At 41.1% G+C, this 15,902-nt stretch overlaps 2 long non-coding RNA genes across 3 annotated transcripts in view; one reads left to right on the forward strand and one right to left on the reverse strand.

The window, feature by feature from the left end:
• Positions 1-15,819, forward strand: part of LOC122555825 (uncharacterized) — a 25,772-nt gene extending 9,953 nt beyond the window's left edge. The window contains exons 2-4 of one of the 2 annotated variants that reach the window (XR_015759209.1): positions 1,049-1,163; positions 11,446-11,558; positions 15,657-15,819. This is a non-coding gene — a long non-coding RNA (uncharacterized LOC122555825). The remainder of the gene's footprint in view (positions 1-1,048; positions 1,164-11,445; positions 11,559-15,656) is intronic. The other variant, XR_015759208.1, reaches the window with a different exon arrangement.
• LOC148148333 (uncharacterized) overlaps positions 10,276-15,902 on the reverse strand; it is a 30,390-nt gene continuing 24,763 nt past the window's right edge. Inside the window, exon 3 of the long non-coding RNA XR_015759210.1 lies at positions 10,276-10,414. This is a non-coding gene — a long non-coding RNA (uncharacterized LOC148148333). The remainder of the gene's footprint in view (positions 10,415-15,902) is intronic.

Here is a 15,902-nt window from a genome sequence, read left to right on the forward strand (position 1 = left end):
GTCAGAGGTAGGTTCTTTAAAGAGAAACTGGTGGGTGCATGGAATGCAGTGCCAGCAGTAGTAGTAGAGTCAGATACATTAGGGACATTTAAGTGACTGCTGAATAGGCACACGGACAATAGTAAAATGAGGGTATGTAGGTCTTAGAGTGGGATAAAAGGTCGGTACAACATTGAGGGCTGAAGGTAAAAACAAGGACTTCAGATGTTGGAAACCAGAGTCTAGATTAGCGTGGTGCTGGAAAAGCACAGCAGGTTAGGCAGCATCCAAGGAACAGGAAAAATCAATGTTTCGTGCAAAAGCCATTCATCAGGAATCTATTCCAGATGAAGGGCTTTTTCCCAAAACATCGATTTTCCTGCTCCTTGGAAGCTGCCTGACCTGCTGTGCTTTTCCAGCACCACTCTAATCAAGGGCTGAAGGGCCTATACTGTTCTATGTTCTACCGATGAATAAAATCTTTGATCATTTTGAATGCAGATGAGTGGTTCAGCAATGATTAAGTACTATTATTATTATAAGCTCTATTGTTTAATGTTTAACTTAGTATGAAGTGGCTCCCCAAAGAACAGCTGTAAAGACGACAACATTGCAGCCAGCTTTGCTATGGCAGAATTGAATGAGAACATAAGTATGAAAGCATTGTTTGTGGCACGTTTTCAAGATAAGCAATATGGAAATTTTTTTAAAACTGAGGCATGTGACTTCCTGATATAGTAATAGGGTAATTTGCTGAACAATGTAAATTTTAGATTGCCCTCAATTGCGTGACTTTGAAAAATCATCCTAAACACTTTCTCAAGTTCTCCTTTTCTAAGACAGGCATTCAACATTTCTTGCAGTTATGAAACAAAACCAGTTTTACATTATACATTCTTAAATTCTTAAGAACAATCAGCTAAGTGAAATTCAGATGATTTCACTCAAACTAATTGCATGATTCCCCATCCGCTAACATGCCTTTCACCATCAGGCAATTACTTGGTGACACCCACTGATGAGATTCATTGAAGAATAATGCTTTTGGCAATTTATTTTTCATTCACAGGACGAAGGCATCACTATGATGGAATTCAAACTCATGTACACAAGACATTAGCCTGAGGGTAAGCCGGAATTACTCGCCAAGTGAGAGTATCACCATGCCACTAAAGTTATGGAAGGTAATCTTTGCATGTTGAGTTGTACTCCAGCAAGAGTTGGCACGGTGGCTCAGTGGTTAGCACTTCTGCCTCACAGCGCCAGGGACCGGGTTCAATTCCCGCCTCGGGCAACTGTCTGTGTAGAGTTTGCACATTCTCCCCGTGTCTGTGTGGGTTTCCTCCGGGTGCTCCGGTTTCCTCCCACAGTCCAAAGATGTGCAGGTTAGGTGAATTAGCCATGCTAAATTGCCCGTAGTGTTAGGTGCGTTCGTCAGGGTAGGGGAATGGGTTTGGGTGGATTTCTCTTCGGAGGGACGGTGTGGACTTGTTGGGCTGAAGGGCCTGTTTCCACACTGTAGAGAATCTAAAATCTAAAGGAGTCATAGAGTCATACAGCACGGAAACAGATCCTTCGGTTCACCACTTCCACACTGACCAAACAGCCCAATCCGATCTAATCCCATTTGCCATTATTTGGCCCATATCCCTTTCAACCTTTGCAAGTCATGATTAGATCCAGATGCCTTTTAAATGTTATAAATGTACCAGCCTCCACCACTTCCTCTGGCAGCTCATTGCATACACACATCACCTCTGTGTAAAAAAGTTGTCCCTTAGATGCCTTTTAAATCTTTCCCCTCTCACCTTAAACCTTTGCGCTGACGTTTTGGATTCCCCACTCTAAGAAAAAGATTTTGATTTATTCACCCTATCCATGCTCCTCATGATTTTATAAACTTCTATAAAATGTCACCCCTCAGCCTCCAATGCTTCAGGGAAAACAGCCCCAGCCTATTCAGCCTCTCCCTATAGTTCAAACCCTCCAATCCTGGCAACATCCTTGTAAATCTTTTCTGCACCCTTAAATTTAACAACATCCTTTCTATAGGAGGACGACCAAAATTGAACATAGTAATCCAAAAGTCATCTCAACAATGTACAGCCACAAAATAGCATCCCACCAGGAGGGGCATGGATAGGGTAAATCGACAAGGTCTTTTTCCTGGGGTGGGGGAGTCCAGAACTAGAGGGCATAGGTTTAGGGCGAGAGGGGAAAGATATAAAAGTGATCAAAGGGGCAACTTTTATTTAAAAAACACAGAAGGTGGTGCATGTATGGAATGAGCTACCAGAGAAAGTGGTGGAGGCTAGTACAATTACAACATTTAAAAAGGTATCTGGATGGGTATATCAATAGGAAGGGTTAGAGGGAAATTCATGAAGTGCTGGTAAATGAGACTAGATTAGGTTAAGATATCTGGTTGGCATGGATGAGTTGGACCAAAGGGTCTATTTCCATGCTGTACATCTCTATGATTCTATAACTCCTATATTCAAATGTCCTGACTCATGAAGGGCAAGTGTCCCAAATGACTTCATCACCCTGTCTGTCTGTGGGTCCACTTTCAAGGAACAATGCACCTGCATCCCTAGGTTTCTGTTTGGCAATATTCCCCAGGGTCTTTATAAAACCTGCCCTGGTTTGCCTGACCAAAATGCAATACCTCACACTTACCTAAATTAAACTCCACCTGCCATCTGAGAAAGGTCCTTTTTACTCTAAGACAATCTTCTTCACTATCCACTTTTTGTGTCATCTGCAAACTTATGAACCATACCTCCCATATTCACATGCAAATCATTTATAGAAATGACGAAAAGCAGTGGACCCAGCACCGATCCTTGTGGCACATCGCCGGTCACAGGCTTCCAGTCCAAAAAATAACCCTCTACCACCACCCTCCATCTCCTACCTTTAAGCCAATTTTGTATCCATTTGGCTAGATCCACCTGATCTAACTGTGCCAACCAGTCCACCATGCAGAACCATGTCAAATGCTTTGCTGAAGTCCAGGAAGACAAGGTCTACTGCTCTGCCTTCAATCTTCTTTGTCATCTCTTGAAAAATCTCCATCAAGCTAATAAGACACAATTTTCCATGCATAAAGCTCTGTTGACTATTCTTAATGCCTTTCCAAATGCATGTAAACCCTGTCCCTCAGAATCCACTCCGACAACTTACCTACTATTGACAAAACCTCAGAGAAAGATAAGAGATTGGCCAAAGTTAAATTAAACGAAATTACTTTTATTGATGTGAAATAATCTTCTTGCATTTCATGTAACCTTACAATGAGTGGCATACTCAGTCTTTTACCTCTACTCAAAACTGATGTATTCACATATTTCTACAGTGTTCTATTTTCTGCCAGAGTTCAAATATCCTTCAAACTTTATGCAATCTGGCAGTAGTTAAGGCACCATGGCACTCAGGTACCAGTTCTAACTATAAAAGGAACTGACAACTCAGATAGAGCTAACTGAAAATCAGTAAGAAAGAAATAAACTTAGTATGGTAACTCCTATCTGAATTGATTCACACATTTGCTAATCAACTTCTTCATACTTACAACTAGACTGGAAAAATGCTGAAATACAGTTTTGCATGTTTTGAACCCTGATTTGTATCTATTATCATTTACACTGCGTTACCCAAGTTACCCAATATGCACAGGAATGTGTTTTTATATACGTGTTAGCAGTTCATTATTCTCAGCAATCTCTGCACTCACATTGCACGTATAATACGAAATCTTAAAGAGGCCAGAACAACTTTGGAGCAGATAGCATCAGTTTAATGTGGTGAAGTAGCTATGGTTGCACCCAACTGGCACTTTATCTCTTCAAAATAGTTTTTGATTAAAATGTTCACAAGATAATAACCAGATTCCCTCTTTTGACCTGGATATAATACCATTCCATTTGCATTAGCACTCTGGATTCGAATGTAACTACATGTCCTTGTTGCATTAAGATTGTTCCAAGTCCTTCTCACTTGAATCACATTGCAGATAATTACATCATTGACATAATAGTTTTTCAACACTGGTGTTGCAGTCACTGTTTGTGAGATTTTAGAGAATGCTGCTTCTTGCTCTGTGCCCAATACCACTGAACATCCTTGGCAATGACAGGCATAATGTTTCACATTACTATGACAAATTAAGCAAGAAGTTAGTCACCTGTAATATGTGTGCCTAATGGTGGTGATCACATGACTACAGAAATTCTAAGACAATATTGCATTTCTACCTCAGACAAAATCACGCACCATTTTTACTTGGAGCTGTGCCATTTTCTTTAGCTTTAACTCTCTTCCTAACATCACTACAGGGGTACCCACATCAGAAAGACTTCAGCTGTTAAAGAAGGTTGCTCAACACCACATTGTCACGATTGATTGACCAGGTATGTGCAAAATGTTGGTCATGTAGGAATACCCACATTCCATTAAAGAATAAAAAAGAGTCCAGGCAACATTTCATTTAAAAAACAAGGTAATCATTTAGTCCTTTAACCAGCATTTCTTTAAATCATGATCAGTCTACTTGTAGTTTCTCAATATAGAATTTAAGCAAGACATTATGCTCAAAGACCACAGTTATCACACGAACCATTCAATCGTGCACTTTTACAACTTTATCTTCACTGCATTTTCTCTTCTAGAATTATCTAATATTCTTCTCTGGTCTCCCAAATCGATTTTTGGATGATAAATATAGAAAGCACTTATGTTGCACTCCCACTATAGTCCCTCAATGATTCCTGTTATCTAGAATTGTTATGCTTTCATGGGCCTCAAAGATGTGTTACCACGGTAATGATATCCAAATTGTGATTAAATTAGATTGTAAATCCAAAAGAAAGTTGTATTTACATTTCATAGAGTTCCTACATTGTGGAAACAGGCCATCGAGACTACAACAACCCTCCAAAGAGCATCCCACCCACACCCACCCACCCCCTCCCTCATAACCTTGTATTTCGCATAGCTAATCCATCTAGCCTAAACAACCCTCTACCTTACAGGACAACTTAGCCTGGCCAATCCACTGAACATCCTTGGACTGTGGGAGGAAACTGGAGAACCCGGTGACAACCCATGCAGACATGGGGAGAATGTGCAAACTCTACACAATCAGTTGAGGCTGGAATCAAATCTGGGTCCCTTGTGCTGTGAGACATCAGCACTGACCATTTAGCCACCATGCCGCCCCAAATGTTACTATTCTCTAATATCTATCTAAGTCTTCTATACAAGGGATTGAGTATTTATCCAGTTGTGAGAAGGGGTTTACCATTTGTTTAAAATCCCCACAAAGATGAACTGAGCCATCAGGCTTCACAATCAGCATGACCAGTGCTGTCCATTCTGCAAATTGTACTGGTTTGATGATTCCTTCACTTTCCAGCCTCCTGATTTCTGCCTCTCCTTTTACCCATAAGGCAAATGGCATTGGGTGGGCATTGCATAATCATGGAATTGCTTCCTGGTCAACATGCAAGGTGGCCTCGGCTCCTTCGATAGTCCCTAGATCTTCCTGAAAATGTCCAGGTATTCAATTAGGAGTTTATTTTCTGATCGAGCCCATCAAGGTGAATCTTTCTCTGCACTCAGGCTTTGGCTTGATCCTTTTACTACAAGCAGTCGTAACTGAACCAGCTGCTCCTCATATGAGACCGGAACTAAGGTTGTACCCATAATCACCAAAGGTTTCCTGATATAGGCTCTCAGCCTAGCTGAGGTCTTATGCCAACTTAAGGGTTGGAGTCCAGAATGAATTTTGTTAAAGACTGGTAAATCATTGATAGAATTGCACCAGTATCAAGCTCCATTGGAACCAGGTTGCCATTTAACCAGATAGTTATTTTGATTGGTTCTGATTTGGATGTTGCTAAGCAATTAAACTGTTCCAAGCCAGTTGCTGGTGGTCTTTTCATGGTGTGCACTCGCTTGGGTATTAGCCTATGAGCTTGCATATTCAAGTTAGGCTCTTTTACTTAATTTAGGTCTGGTGGGACTCTTTTGCTCTCTCGAGTCCTCAAACTGGCAGCAACAACAATGGCTTACCATCCTGGATACTGAAGAAAATTTTAACCAGTTGGCCGAGGCTTGGCTTTGTTTTGGGGTTTTGATGTTGACTGACCCAGAGTCCCTCTGTTCAGTATATAGAACATAGAACATTACAGTGCAGTACAGACCCTTCAATGTTGCACCGCCCTGTCATACTAATCTGAAGCCCATCCCACCTACACTATTCCATGTACGTCCATTTTCCTGTCCAATGACGACTTAGATGCACTTAAACTTGGAGTAAGTGAGGACTGCAGATGCTGGAGATCAGAGCTGAAAAATGTGTTGCTTGAAAAGTGCAGCAGGTCAGGCAGCATCCAAGGAGCAGGAGAATCGATGTTTCAGGCATAATTCCTGAAGAAGAGCTTATGCCTGAAACATCGATTCTCCTGCTTCTTGGATGCTGCCTGACCTGCTGCACTTTTCCAGCAACACATTTTTCTGTACTCAAACTTGGCGAATCTACTACCGATGCAGACAAAGCATTCCATACCCTTACTACTCTCTGAGTAAAGAAACCACCTCTGACATCTGTCTTATATCTGTCTCCCCTCACTTTAAAGTTGTGTCCCCTCGTGTTTGCCGTCCCCATACTTGGAAAAAGGCTCTCCCTGTCCACCGTATCTTGTATCTGATTATCTTGTATGTCTCTATTAAGTCACCTCTCAACCTTCTTCTCTCTAACGAGAACAGCCTCAAGGCCCTCAGCCTTTCCTCGTAAGACATTTCTTCCATACCAGGCAACATCCTAGTAACTCTCCTCTGCACCCTTTCCAAAGCTTCCACATCCTTCTTATAATGCGGTGACCAGAACTGTACACAGTACTCCAAGTGTGGCCGTACCAGAGCTTTGTACAGCTGCAGCATAACCTCTTGGTTCTGGAACTCAATCTCTCTATTAATAAAGGCCAAAACACTCTATGTCTTCTTAACAACCCTGTCAATCCAGTAGGCAACTTTCAGGGATCTGTGTACATGGACACCGAGATCTCTCTGCTCATCTGCACTCCCAACAATCCTACCATTAGCCCAGTACCTTGCATTCCGATTACTCCAGCCAAAGTGTATCACCTCACATTTGTCCACATTAAACTCCATTTGCCACCTCTCAGCCCAGCTCTGCATCCTATCTATGTCTCTCTGCAACCTACTACATCCTTCGTTACTATCCACAACTCCACCGACCTTAGTGTCGTCCGCAAATTTACTAACCCACCCTTCTAAGCCCTCATCCAGGTCATTTATAAAAATGACGAACAGCAGTGGACCCAACACCGACCCTTGCGGTATGCCGCTGGTAATTGGATACCAAGATGAACATGTTCCATCAACTATATGTCCTGAGTGAGGCTATGCAATTGCCTTCACTTAAGTGGTGTTCCCCAAGTTCAGTTGGCCTGGTGAAAGTGCCACTTCCATGAGCATACCCTGTAATTCCTAAGCTTCACTTGCCACATTTTCCAATAAAAAGCCAGTTGTAATGCCTGTTGGTCTTCAGCTAGTAAGCGCGTTTGCATGGTTACTTCATTAATTCCACCTATAACATGGTCTCTCAGCATCTCATTAAGAGTTAAACCAAAGTCACTTGTCTCTGCCAGTCATCTTAACCTAGCCAAAATCCCAACACAATTCCCCAGGTTGTCAAATTGCCAAGTTAAAGCGATAGTGTCTCAGAATTAGAGGAGGCTTGGGGTTGTAATATTTCTTAACTAAATCTGTCAACTCTTGAAAGGTTTTAATATCTGGTGCTCTCAGAGTGGACAGGATATCTAACACTCCTGCTGTTATCTGTCAGCCAGGGATCCCTGAGTGGACCAGTTTAACAGCCCCAATCGTGAACTCATATTCTACAAGGTCCAACTGGCAGAACTCATTACAATCACTATATTGGTTTAAACAACTTGTTAGACCTCAGCTGGAGAATTGCATATAGTTCTGGGCACCACATTATAGGAAGGATGTGAATGCATTAGAGAGAGCAGAGCGATTATAAGAATAGTTCCAGAGAATCACCATGGAGATAAGAGGGCTAGAAGGAGATCTGATAGAGGTTTCCAAAATCATGAGCAAGCTTGATAGGGTAAATAGGGAGAAATAGATCCTACTTGTAAAAGGAACAGAACAAGAGGCCATAAATTTAAAATGATTTGCAAAAGAGGCAAGGGAAATTGGGGAAAATGTTTTCATTGAGTGGATTTGTTGGAGGCAGGTAAAATTGAAGCAAGCAAGAGGGCATTGGACAATTATTGGGATGAAAATAATGTACAAGGGCATTGACAAAAAGCAGGAGATTGCCTCTATGTAATGATGATCATTTGAAGAGCTGGTGCAGACACAATAGGCCAAATGGTGTTCTGCTGCGCTGTGAGACATTTATGATTCTGTGTAGGCTGTCATTGTATTTCCATCATTTCATTAATTGACAAGAAAACAAATACAGTAGTCATATGACCTCAAATATGTGGTGCTCTCACAGCAGGCAACAATTTTAAAGATATGATGCACAGAACATTGTAATAGTTGAATCTGCAACATAGTGTCAGAGTACATGTGATAACCAGGGGGAATGTATTGGGGTTTTGAGTGTTGAGGGTGATATAGAAACATAGCTACCACAAAGGAGAACACAATAAATGGCAGAACTGTTGAACGCTGTGAAAATGCCACAGAAATTGTAACCAACAAGTAACCACATGTGAAAGCACTGGGTAAGAGACAATGGCTGCAATCTTCACTGCCCCAGCCCCAGTTAAAATTAAAGCTGATGTGAAACAGAATTGACAGCTTTTCCACTCACAATATGGCAGTTAGAGACTGTGACAGATCTAATTAAGAAGCCAGAGCAGCTATGATTGGCCATATGTCTAATACAGTTTGACATAGAATGTTTCAAGGTATATTCTAATATTAATCTCTCAAAGGGACAGGAAATAGACTACAGAAATCTGAAAGCTTTGAAGGCACTCTTCGAACCCCGAGTAAACTTGTCGTATGAATCATATTAGATTAGATTGCTTACAGTGTGGAAACAGGCCCTTCGGTCCAACAAGTCCACACCAACCCGCCGAAGCACGACCCACCCAGACCCATTCCCCTACATTTACCCCTGTCCCTAACACTATGGGCAATTTAACGTGGCCAATTCACCTAACCTGCACATTTTTGGACTGTGGGGGGAAACCCACGCAGACACAGGGAGAACGTGCAAACTCCATACAGTCAGTCGCCTGAGGCGGGAATTTAACCCAGGTCTCTGGCGCTGTGAGGCAGCAGTGCTAACCACTGTGCCACCGGGCCGTTCTCAATACTGGGACTGACGGTTTCATTTATCAGTACTAACTAAGCTTTCAGACTCCAGTGAATTTGCGAAACCAAAAGATGATTTAATTAAAAACAGGATTGTACTAAGTTTAAGAGATTGATGGCGGACTGATTGATCAATGATAAAGTGATTAGTGACTTGTTTAATATTTACATGGACACTTGTAGAACAAGGCATCATGGGTTATCCCAGTTCGTGAAGTAGTATTGCAAGTATTAAAAGTTGGCAAGATCAGAACCGTATCTTTACATCAGCCTTGCCAATCTGAATGGAACAGCACACGTGAGATAGAAGGGTGACTCTGATTCCAATGTATGATATGAATATACCAAATTATTTCAACTTTATATGGCATGAACTTTATGCAGTTTAGAGACTATGTCAGTAGCGTCTCTGTATGCATCTGTGCGAACAGGGGACAATATTAATAAAAACATTATAAAAGTGCTGTTGGGAGGGGGAGAAAGTCTAGGATAGACACTGACAAAAAAAGAGATAGCAACATCTAGGGAGAGATTGATTGGTTAGATACTGACTGCATGAAGAAGACCTTAATACATTAACCTATGACACAGAAGGGATATTTGTTTGATGTGCTATGTATGAAAGAAATTTGCAATGTAGAAAAGAGAATGCAAAAGTAAAATCAACTCTTCTGTATGCTCCAGAGTTTTGCTTCCATCTAATAATGGAGGCAAATCTCTCCTTGTGTCACTCACATAAAATGACCATAAAAACCTATATTCAGTCTCCAGCTGTTGATTATTTAAAATCAAGAGAAGAGCTCGACAACCTATAAACTTTAAATTAAGGCCTTAAATTACAGCAATAATACTCAGTCAAACCTCTGCTTCTTGACACTCTTCCCATTCTGCTTTACTATGATGTGCCTGCATTGGACGGCTTTGTTGTGATGCTGATTGCAGGACACTCCTCCCAGAAAGGGTAGGAAACTTGAGAGTTTTGAAGAGAGTAAGAAACTGCTGAGTTGTATCCATTCAAATAAATACCGTAGATGAGAGCAATCAAGAAGGCCTGCAAAAGAATCATGGAAGAAAATTAAGGTGTGACAAATAGGGTAGAAATGGAAACAAAGTTGAGGTCAGCCATAGCACAAGATAACAATTCATGGCCCAAGTACAAATTCTAGGCAGTAAAGCTGAGAATCTAGAAGGACCCAGGTGGGAGTGAGCAGTGACAGCAGCTCTCATCACCACAAATGCTAACAAAAGTCACCAATGGAGCTGGTGCAGGGATGATTGGCCAAGGTCCTCCTTCTGTGCCGTAGCACTTATGATTCTGTGATTTTGTGATTCAGTCCCATTTTGCACACTAACACGTTAGGGGGAACATTATCAAAAGCTTTCTGAAAATCCAAATACACCACATCCACTGGATGTCCCTTAATTATTCTCTAAGTTACATCCTCTAAAACCTGCACTAGGCTTGTCAAAGCCATGTTGACTTTGTGTAATCCTGCAGGTATTTTCAAAGTGTACTGTTATTGTATCCTTTATAACTTCAGTATGTTTGCTATTGGTGATGTTGGGGTAACTGGTCTGTAATGGATAGTTTTCTCCCTCTCTCCTTTTTTGAAATAGTGGGGTTACATCTGTTTGCAGGACCCTATCCCTCCACTAGTATTCATATGGGCCAAGACCTCTGCTGGTTGTTCTCCTTTTCTCCTCAATAATGTCCTGAAGTGCTCAGGGATATCCTGTAGCTTGGCATCAGTAAGGTAACATACCAATCTTCTGTCATATCTATGGCCACAGAAACAACCATCTATTCCTCTTTTAAAATCTTGTATCACAAATGCTTTAATCTTTGTTACCCCCTCAGCCCTATCTCCTTGTGCAACTGAGTCATTCCTGGTGCCAAGGACTTGGCACTTGCGGCATTCTCCAAAGAAACCATCCCCCTTTAAGAGTGGGAGATGCCCCCTGGAGCCTTCTGTGCTACTTCCCTCGTGTTCTTCCTGTCTAGTCACCCAGTCCCATTTTGGCTGTGTATTCTTCAGCTGCAGTGTGAGCATCTCAGCTTACAATTTTTTAATTTGCTCACAGGACATGGACATTATTTGCTAAGCAGGAATTACTGCCAGTTCATAATTGATCAGAGGGCAATTAAGAATCAATTGTATTGCTGTGGATCTGGAATTGCATATAAGCCAAACCAGGTAACTATGGCACATCTCCTTCCTGAGGGCACAGAGGGGTTTGGTGATCTTGCTAATCTTGCTGTTAATCTTGTCTAGCGCATGCCCAGTGCAATGTAACCTGTATGCTTCTGTCCAAGTCTTTCTTCACCCTATGATCTTGCTTACTATACGATCTGCCCATACTGCTTGTAAACAAAGCTTAGGTACACATGATAATAAATCAATCAATCAACTACAATCGACAGTTGTTAGACAATCACCATTCGACCAGCTTTTTAATCCCAAATTTTCAGTGAATTCAAATTTATATCTGCTGTGGTGGGAACTGAACCCACATACCCAAAACATTGCCTGGGTCTCTGGATTACTCATCTAGTGACACTGTCACTTTGCTATTGGCTTTTAGTAGACAATCGCTAACCTGCAAGCATCATAAGATCTCTTTACAGGCTAAATTGGTGAATTTGTTGTAAATGTGCCTTACGTGACAACAGGAGATTAAACTGTTACTTCAAATAGGGATAACTTCCATAGAGTCATAGAAATTTACAGTACAGATGGAGTCTAATGTCTGTGCTGACTCCCAAAACAGTTATCCACTAATCCCTTTCTCCAGACCTATCTCTGTAGCCCTCTAAATTCATCACTTTCAAATATACGTCCAGCTCTCTTTTGAAACTCCTATCGAATCCAGCTCCATCATGCTGCCAGGCAGCAGATTCCAAATCCTAACAACTCTCTGAATAAAGAAGTTACTTCTCATTTCAGTCCTAGCAGTCTTGCTGACAATATTGAAATTGTGGTTCACTGGCTGCTGACATACTCACTTGTGAAAACAAAATATCTTTCTTTCCCTGTGTTGTCAACCAGGCCAGCCCCCCTTGAAACATTTTAAGAACAGAGCCCAGACCATCACTTTTTCTTATTTTAAATGCAGATATAAAGTGGATATTTCCGGAGTGATCAGCTGGTCAAACCACTCAGCTTGAAGCAAAACAGAATTTATCTAAATGCTATGGTTGAAACGCGAGCAAAAGAAAACAGAATTTAGAATAACTTAATTATTTTAAAGCACAACTGACTCAATATTTGCAACTTAGCAAAGGAGCTGTTCCAATTCCTGCACCATTTCATAAACACACCCCTTGGCAAGAGGTAAATTCAAATGCAGGTTCTTACATGCAATAGAGTTTTCAGAGAAAAGAGTCAGGCAAGAAACATCTGCTGAAACATGGAATCTATTTCACTGTAACAGCTTTTCTGCTAACAGCACCTTCCAGCTGCCTTCTAAGACAAATCAAACTAGAAAAAAACCTGAACTCGGAGAACTGACCACTCCATTGTAATTGTTAAAATAGTTACCTCCAGACATATCAGCACCTCTACCTTTATGACCCCTCTTGAAAAAAATCTAAGGACAAAATAACTTTCTTAAAGGGGCAGCATCGTCTCATTTGTTAAATTTTTGAACAGCTCAATAAGGCCACCTCTTAATCCTCTTTGCTCCAAGTAGAATAAGCCCAATTTCTTTCATCATTCCTTGCATCTAAAATTCCTCATTCCTGACATTGTTCTAGTAAATCTCTTCAGGCCTTTAACATCCTTCCTTAAATAAGGTGTCAAGAACTGAACGCAATATTCCAAATGTTGCCTGACCAATGGTGGAGGCTGGTACAATTGCAACATTTAAGAGTCATTGGCATGGACAGGTTAGACCGAGGGGTCTGTTTCCATGCTGTAAATCTCTATGACTCTATTTGTAGGGGTGTTGCATCACTTCCTTGCTGTTATACTCTGTGCCTCAATTTAAAAAACCCCAAAGATCCTACAGGCCTTCTTAACAACTGTTTCAAATTGCCTGGCTACCTTCAGGGAATAAGTCACATGAACCCTGAGGCTCTGTGTACCTGTACTCCCCTTAAAGCGGCACCATTGAGCCTGTATTGGTTCTTGTATTTCTTCTCCCTAAATGCACTACCTTACATTTCTCTGTATTGAAATTCATCTGCCAGGTGTCTGCCTATTTGGCCAACTTGTCAATGTCTCTGTAAAATAATTCAGCGTCATCCTCACAACTCACTATTCTCCCTACGTTAGAATCATCTGCAAATTGAGAGATTTTGCCTTTGACACTCATTTCCAACTCATTCATAAAAATCAGAAAAAAACAAGGGTCGCAACAGCAATCCTTGGGTAACACCACTTTCAACTCACCCCTAATCTGAGAAATGCCCATCTATACCTATCCTCTGTTTCCTATCATTTAGCCAACCTCTAAATATTGCAAGGGACCCATTAAACCCAAACATTTCTAACTTACTAACCAACCTGAATATTGTACCATAGCAAATGCTCTCTGAAAGTCCAAATATACAATATCCAGAGCAATACCCTTATCCACTACCTAGTTCACCACATCAAAGAACTCAATTAAATTTGTCAGACTTGACCTGCCCTTAACAAAGCCATGTTGACTATCTAGTATTAAGATAAATGTACACTTTGAGAATAATAATTTGTTTTGCATTACAGCCTCCATCATTTTCCAACGATTCACGTCACGCTGACAAGTCTATAATTTCCTCAGTTATCCTTTGCCCCTTAAATAACGGTGTCACATTTGCAATTCATCTGTGCCCCAGGACTGATCCTATGTTCAGAAGGGTCTGGCAACTTTCTTTCAATAGCTGCACAATTTGCTCTCCTACCTCCAACAGCAACCTAGAATGTCTCCCATCCAGGCTTGCCGTCTTCACTACCTGGAGCGCTGCCAGCCTTTTTAGCATGTCTTCTTTGTCTATCACTATACTGCTCAGTTGCTTAACACCCACAGTTTCAATTGGACTATTATCACCATTTTCGAAGTTGGTAAAGACCTTTCATTTACTACCTTTGCTGTGCTCTTTGCTTCAGTGAGCAGTTTTATCCCGTTTGTTGCTTATGGGCCCCAACTCTATCCTTCATTAATTTTCTACTCAGCACAACTGTGTCTGATTATGGTATTTCTAATTCTCAAAGAATAACTTGTTAATGGACATGCAATAGGCAATACCAACCCAAATGCATCCAGAGTAAGTGAAACTCAGGTAAGTTCTCCATGGGGGGCCGGGTATTATCACACTGTCGCGAGGCAACTTGGATAATACTGGCAGACTAAGCAATACAAAAGGTAAACACTAAATGCCAGAGGACCTCTGTTCTTCATAATTTGCTCTCCATTTTTCTGGCATTAAAAGTATTTTGGTGATGAAACCAGATACCAGTTTTGTTAGAGACAACATATTTTCCTTTTTGTTTACTGAAATGGAAGTTGAACTGCTTGTGCAGCTGAACTATCAGGTGTTCTGCAATTTGAAAATCAAGTTTTGCATAAATTTAATTATGTTAGACAATGTTGCATTGGAAAGCAGAAAAGGAGATATTTGAGATTGAGCAACTCCAAAAATCGTTTGAGGGAAGAAAATTCCACCTGACCCCAGCTCTCTGATTGGTAGATTTGCAGAGTGTTCAAAAGTTGTAAGTGAAGTGGAAACATCCAGGGCACATGAGCTGAAAACATTTATCTCTCCCTTTTTCTCTCCCTCTGTGGGAAAATGACAGAAAAAAACCAAGAGCACTTGAAAGAATTTGAACAATGAAAGACCTTGGTCTCACCGATCAACCCTGAAGTGAAGAGTAACCATCACGTTACAGACAACAGTATGTCATTAGTGCTAAAAATCAAATGGCATCTCAGCATGTGCCCCAAGTTGTTGAAGGTGTCACGCTGGCTGAGTGTCTAACACAACACATCAAAAACGGTATGCCTGCTGCACTCTGCCCCTTTCCCTTCCCAGATCTACATTAATCATGAAACTTACCATTGCATTCATTAGAGTACATCATAATATCCATGTCATAGATGAAGTGATTATCTCCACCTCCCACAGCACCCTTGCAAGTTTCACAAGTTATGAGACACTTTTGAGCAGTAATTGCCTTCTCAAGTTATTGCCACTATTGCATGCATTATTGATATGACAATTTTCAATCTGCTAGCATCAATGGCATGGTGAAAATTCTGTTCTGAAGAAGGGTCACTGGACGTGAAACATTAACACTGTTTTCTCTCCACAGATGCTGTGTTTTCCCAGCAAATCTGATTTCCAACATCTGCAGTTCTTTGGTTTTTTTTATTGTTGTTGATGGTGAAACTGCCTTTGACCAGCATTTGAACCCGAAGCACATTCATTCTACATACAATGCTTATGGGTGATTAAATGAGTGCAAATTAAATGGAGTGACAATTTGCAAATGGCTGCTGCATGTATTTGCCCCTTCAATGTCGCAGGGTCCTGTAAACATGGATCCCATGCTTTAGTT

The sequence above is a fragment of the Chiloscyllium plagiosum genome, unplaced genomic scaffold (assembly GCF_037043375.1).
Source record: "Chiloscyllium plagiosum isolate Xiang-an unplaced genomic scaffold, Cpla_swu_hap1 HiC_scaffold_13, whole genome shotgun sequence".
Classification (NCBI taxonomy): Eukaryota; Metazoa; Chordata; class Chondrichthyes; order Orectolobiformes; family Hemiscylliidae; genus Chiloscyllium; species Chiloscyllium plagiosum.